This window comes from Silene latifolia, chromosome Y (assembly GCF_048544455.1).
Source record: "Silene latifolia isolate original U9 population chromosome Y, ASM4854445v1, whole genome shotgun sequence".
Taxonomy (NCBI): domain Eukaryota; kingdom Viridiplantae; phylum Streptophyta; class Magnoliopsida; order Caryophyllales; family Caryophyllaceae; genus Silene; species Silene latifolia.
Window position 1 is genome coordinate 201,430,140 of NC_133538.1, and position 7,386 is coordinate 201,437,525.

The following is a 7,386-nucleotide window of genomic DNA, read 5'->3' on the forward strand; positions in this document are numbered from 1 at the left end:
CTGGCAGTTTCCAACGCTCTCAACTTGAACTAAAGAAGCTATATCCCAGAGAATTAAGCAGGAAGTGACAGACAAAAATTCGGACAATAAAACTTTCGGCAAGGGTTCTATTGAGCCTCCACTGGTCATCACTCATCATAAGGCACATGCACTTTTGCCTACTATTGAGTTTAGGGAGTCTTCAAAGCCACCGAGCGCACCTTTTCCTACTATTGAGTTTAGGCAGTCTTCAAAGCGAACAAGTGAACAACAACATTCTGAAGATGAAGACCTTCTGATCCTCCTACTGAGTTTATTAATAAACTTGCTCTTTCCGCAAATGTTGATCCTGTTCTACCTAATAATTCAGGCAGTACTACTGAGTTTGTTAATAAACTTGCAGTTTCCGCAAAGGTCATGGTTCAAGCTTTCATGGAGTACAAATCTCTTGCTAGCCAAGCTCTGAGCAAACTACCTTCCTCGGCAACAATTTCTAAACTAGTTGCAGCTGTAGATGGTATTGCAGATGGGTTTAGGTTATATCAAGAAGACAATAATGAGGAGGGTAATGTATAGGAGAGTGTGGAGGGTAATGTCCAGGAGAGTGTGGAGGGTAATAGTGGGGATAATCTAGCTGAATTGTTGGAGGCATTGGACGTGATGGGTGAAGCTTTGCAACCAATACAGTCACGTCGTTCATCACCAAAACCAGAATGCCAAATCATACGATTTCGTGCACCTTCAACATCTTGTATTCAAGCTGATGAACAACCTGATCATCTTTTATCTCCCTCTCATAATCTTGCTACTGATGATTTCCCTCCCGCCAGTGATGATGCCTCTCCCGTCAATGATGAACAACCTAACCATTCTTAGCCCACAGTGGTAGCGGATGATCATCATAATCAAGAACTGTGCGTTGAGTACAATAGGAGGAGAACAAGTGAAAGAGATATGCAAACAAGTTCTAGTGCTATTGATGATTTCCCTTCTGTCAATGAGCCCACTCACCCCACTGTTACTGTTCTAGCTACTCCTTCAACTTCTACTCCTCCTCCTGTGGTAGGGAACAATGATCCTCCTTCTACACCAATTGTTTCCGGCCTCGATAAACCATTTGCCAATAAGGAGTTGAGGGCGTGCAATCAAGAGAACCTATCCAGAGAAATAGTACAAAATGATGCACTAGAATGGCCTCGATACACTGACAATGAATTGATGCATTTTATTCGAAAGAAAGCAAAGAAAAATATACAGTAATGTCATATTTTTGCTTTCATTTTTTGATTTTTTTTATTGTAATAAATATACCTACTAATTGAATTTTATCAATAATGAAGTGACGTTATGGTGTCCACTCCGTGGATGGATGTCACAAGAGAAGCTTTGCGTAGTCTTAGACCGAAAGGTCTTATTATGGATGAGGTAAGTAACCCCTGAGTATTATTTTCCTTTTCCTTCCCATGTTTTCATTTTGTTCACGTCACTCGATGTGTATGTTTCCTAACAAATTTAATTTTGTAGGTCATTGATATATTTGGAATTAAGTGCACATTCCGTAGAAGAAATTTAATCTACTTGCCAACAACAATATTTGTCAGTCTCAAATCCTTTATATGTTGATATTCAAGTATTTTGCGTTCTTTAAGTTGTTTTGTTTCTAAAATTGCCTTCTTGTGACTTGTAGAGTCTTGATCGAGAAAAGAACCCTGAAACTTGGGGTACACACATAAAGGACGATTACACTCCACTGTTTGGTAGCCATATCGACAAGGTCAGATATTTGTGAATTCTGGACCTTATATGTGAATCCTGGACCTTATTTCGTGAATCCTGGAACTTGTTTTGTGAATCCTGGACCTTATTTTGTGAATCTTATTTTTGGAGATTTATTTTGCGAACTTATTTGTGAATCATGGACCATAATTCGTGAATCCTGGACCTTGTTTTGTGAATCCTGGACCTTATTTTGTGAACTCCTTGACCTTAGTTTTTTGACCTTGTTTTGTGAATCCTTGACCTTGTTTTTTGAATCCTGGACCTTATTTTGTGAATCCTGGACCTTATTTTGTGAACTTATTTGTGAATCCTGGAACATAATTCGTGAATCCTGGATCTTGTTTTGTGAATCCTGGACCTTATTTTGTTAACTCCTTGAACTTAGTTTGTGACCTTGTTTTGTGAATCCTTGACCTTGTTTTGTGAATCCTTGACCTTATTTTGTGAACTTATTTGTGAATCCTGGAACATAATTCGTGAATCCTGGACCTTGTTTTGTGAATCCTGGACCTTGTTTTGTGAATCCTGGAGTTTATTTTGTGAACTCCTTGAACTTAGTTTGTGACCTTAATTTGTGAATCCTCGACCTTGTTTTGTGAATCCTTGACCTTATTTTGTGAATCCTGGACATTTACTATCTCAGGTTTTTATCCCTTTCCATAGTAATACGAGCCGCGACATTGGTGGGCTTGTGTCTGTGATATAAAGCATGGAAAACATTTCATCCTTGACTCATGCGTGGCTGTTAATGTGGATCCTGACAACAAGCATGCCAAAGAGATTGTATGATTTTTTTTTTCCCAAATTATTGTTATTGCCTTTTATTTTAAAAGTATATTCCAAAATATATTTTGATTTTGTTATTGCCTTTTCTTTTTCAGGTACATCATGTTTCAGCTATTTTGCCAGAGTCATATAAATCTTTGGAGTTCATGCACACGAACGAATATGTCAATCTCAAAGTCCCTCAACAAACAACAAGGTATGTAAGCATGTATATTTTTCCTTTTGTTAACAGATCAATAGTTATTATTTTGAGCCATTTACTGTTTTTTTTGTCTAGTTATGATTGTGGAGTTTTTCTGTTGAAGTGGTTGAGTGCCTTGGATGATGATAGTTTATGGACTAAAAGTGAATATTTTCAGGTAAGTTCATTAGTATACGAAAATAAGGCTTATCTTGTGAACCCCAGACATTGTGCAGTGAATCTCAGAGCTTTTTTGGTGAAACTTGGTCATTATAAGTGGTTTAAAATCAGCAAGGTCTGAGATTCACTGAACAAGCTCTGAGATTCCCTGAACAAGGTTTGAGAATCACAAATCAAGGTTTGATATTCTCCAAATAAAGATAGGTTCGTTGTCTATATACTTCATTAATATATGTTTCTCTTGGCAGAATTTGACACAATATCGAAAATCGATCGTATTGGAACTACTTAGATGGGATAAAAATACTACAAAGGTACACTTCATTGTCTTAAAAATGATGTGAAGTTCATTTCTTCATAACTTTGGCAAATTTTTCGTAAATTAGTCGATTGTACTTGTCTTTGGTTGTAAAGGTGTTTAATTAAGGAAGACAATTGCCCGTGAAGTCATAATTTGCAAAAGTAGGTCGAGGCTCCTGTAAAGATTGTTGCCTACATCAACTCTTGTAAAGATATTTTGATAGTTGTAAAGTCGTAATAATTTTTCAGGGTCACTTATGTGATTTATGTAGCTAATTTGACATTGACATTGACATTGAGTTGAGCAAAAATGGTTCAAGGCCAGATATTTCAAATCTTGTAAAGATATTTGATAGTTGTAAAGATTGTTGCCTTCATCAACTCTTGTAAAGATATTTTGATAGTTGTAAAGTAGATGATTTTAAACCACGACCAAGTTTGACATTGAAATTGTCAATGAGTTGAGCAAAAGGTCTGAGATTCACAAGATAAGGTCTGAGATTCACAAAATTAAGAGCAAAATAGATTATTTTAAACCACGACCAAGTTTCTGAAACAAGCCCTAAGATTCACCGAACAAGGTCCGAGATTCACAATATAAGGTCCGAGACCAAGTGTCACTGAGAACAAGCCCTAAGATTCACCGAACAAGGTTTGAGATTCACAATATAAGGTCCGAGACCAAGTGTCACAGTAACAAGCCCTAAGATTCACCGAACAAGGTCCGAGATTCACAAGATAAGGTCCGAGATTCACAAAATAAGGTCCGAGATTCACAAATTTAACAGCAAAATAGATGATTTTAAACCACGACCAAGTTTCATGAACAAGCCTTAAGATTCACCGAACAAGGTCCGAGATTCACAATATAAGGTCCGAGACCAAGTGTCATGAGAACAAGCCCTAAGATTCACCGAACAAGGTCTGAGATTCACAATATAAGGTCTGAGACCAAGTGTCACAGAACAAGCCCTAAGATTCACTGAACAAGGTATGAGATTCACAAGATAAGGTCGGAGATTCACAAAATAAGGTCTGAGATTCACAAATTTAACAGCAAAATAGATGATTTTAAACCACGAACAAGTTTCACAGAATAAGCCCTAAGATTCACTGAACAAGGTCTGAAATGATAAAAACGCTTGATGCTAGATTCAGAACCAAGTTTCACAATTTTACGTTCCAGTTTCATAAAATAAGGTTCAGGATTCACAACGTTGACAAAAATAAAACGAGCTTAAAACTTGTCTTCTTCAATCGTCTTCCTCTTCTTCCTCATTACACCATTCTTCATTCTCAACCTCTTCCTCTTCTTCCGATGTGTCTCCCTATGTGAAGAATCAAACCTTTATTAGATACTTTTTTTTTAGAAAAAAAAGAATTAGTAGACAATAGTAGTTGCGTTTTCAAGCAACACTAAAATGGAAAGACAAGAGTAGAATTATACATACTTGATTCTCAGGAGGATGCTCTGCAAACTCATTTGGACAATTTCTTTTATCATGGTGTGACATGCGTTTACACTTAGCACACAACCTTTTTGGTTTTTTTGCCTTCATAATTGCCTTATTTTTGCTGCTCACCATCCTTTTACCACTACCTTTGTTTCTAGAGACTTTAGGTGGTAAGATCTTGATTTCTTTTGGAGCCTTGCAGTTGAGAAGGGCCTCCAATTCTTGTTCTTTGGTCAAAGGCTTTGGGTTTGGCTCCAACTTCTCTCGGAATTCTTTTATTAGCTTGGCAAACTCTCTCATATATCGACTCTTCTTCTTTTCTTTTAAGCATACCAACGAGTTGCGTAAATCTCAGACCACACCCGAGACATTCCAAACTTACTATTACCAGTAAGATCATTATTTTCCAGTAGATTTCCATTCAAATCATAAACCGGGTTTCTGAGTGCATTCTTACTCCACCTACGCAAAATGTATTTCTCAGGAATTTCCTTAAACTTTCCCGAGCAAATCCAAATGATGTGGTTGCATAAGATACCTTTCCTTTCAAACAATTTACATGCACAACAAACATCCATTGTTCTCCGATTGTACTCAACTACATATCTCTTTCGCTTGTTCGCGTCCTCAACAATTGAAACTTCAAAGTTAGTTACTGGATCTGGTGGGGTGTATCCACAAACACTACACGCATTTACCGAAAATTTAACCTCCTCTTGGAAATCAAAGAACACTTCATGTGTATAGACCTTCACTGCATGGGCCTCCCAGTTTGACCCGAATAGGGTTTCAGGCATTGAGTTGTGGCTCTGTGCTTCAAGAAGGTTTAGATTGTGCCTTTGTTGGTCCATGGCACTCTCAAATCTCATCCAAAATTCTACAAGAGTCCCATATTTATTTTCAAATCTCTTGAAGAAGCTATTCGAACTCTCTGATCTTTGTGTGGTTTTTAAAATGTTGCCCATCGGCACATTCCTGAAATAAGCGGGTATCCACTGAACTCGTTCCGCAAACTTGTCAGTCAACCATTTATTCTCTTCTAACGAAAACTCGCTAATGACTTTAGACCTATTCTCTTCAAATTCCTCAGGCTCCAAGTCCTCGCTCCAGACAACATTGTTCAGACGACTTAAGAAATCAGTCTCTTTGCAAATTGTGCTCCCAACCTTGTCTGTTACTTTCTTCATAATGTGCCACATACAAAAGCGATGTCTTGCTTTTTTGAACACGGCTGCAAGTCACAAAATCCACATTATCTATTGTTAGAGATCTTTTGTCACAAATCAAGCTCTAACATTTACAAAACAAGGTCTCAGATTCACAAGATAAGAGAAATAACAATATAGGTAATTTCAACAACTTATGACCAAGTTTAAGAATATTAGCTTTGTGTGTCATATAACAAGCCCAAAGATTCACTGAACAAAGTCTGAGATTCACAAGATAAGGTCTGAGATTCACAAAATTAAGAGCAAAATAGATGATTTTAAACCACGACCAAGTTTCACATAACAAGCCCTGAGATTCACTGAACAAGGTCTGAGATTCACAACATAACGTCTGAGATTCACAAAATTAATAGGAAAATAGATGATTTTATACCACGACCAAGTTTCACATAACAAGCCCTAAGATTCACTAAACAAGGTCTGACATTCACAAGATAAGGTATGAGATTCACAAAATTAAGAGACTGATAGATGATTTTAAACCACGACCAAGTTTCACATAACAAGCCCAAAGATTCACTGAACAAGGTCTGAGATTCACAAGATAAGGTTTGAGATTCACAAAATTAAGAGTAAAATAGATGATTTTAAACCACAACCAAGTTTCACATAACAAGCCCAAAAATTCACTGAACAAGGTCTGAGATTCACAAGATAAGGTCTGAGATTCTCAAGATAAGGTCTGAGATTCACAAAACAAGGTCCCAGATTCACAAGATAAGAGAAATAAAAAAAAGGCAATTTCAACAACTTATGACCAAGTTTAAGAATATTAGCCTTGTGTTTTACAAATCAAGATCTAACTTTGACAAAACACGCTCTATGATTCACAAATTAAACTTCAAGATTCACCAAATAAATAACCAGTTTCACAAAATTAAGATATTCCAAACACACGAAGGCGCATTTATTATTCAGGCATCTTGGTCATTGATGATGTAATTGGGTTCTTTGTCACCCATTGCTTTCAGGAACTGCTGAAATGCCCAAATAAACGAGTCATCGTCTTCATGATCTAAAAGCTCGCATCCAAATGTTATTGATTTTTTGTGATTGTCAATGCCAGTGAAAGGTGCAAATTTCATGTTATATTTGTTCGTTCCATAGGTTGGATCGAATGAAATAGCATCACCAAACAATGTGTAACATCTGATGGAATCCGCATTTGTCCAAAAAATTCTTGTCAAGGCACTGTCAGCATCTGTTTCATATGAAAATACCAACCCTTTTGTTTCTCGGAGGGTTTCTAAACGAGAGATGAACATATGTCCATCCTTGCCACTAAGTAGACACTTTACTTCCCTTTGGAAATTCTTGAACTGTGTAAGGGTAGCTCCAACATTTTCAAAACCCTCTGCTTGTTCCTTGCATAATTTGTATGTTAAACTAGCCCCGACATTCAATCTCGAATTTTGTATAATCAATTGCTTATGATATTCGTTCAGTTGATTTATATTAAGAGCAAGTTTCTCAAATTCCTTATTTTTGACAGGCGTCA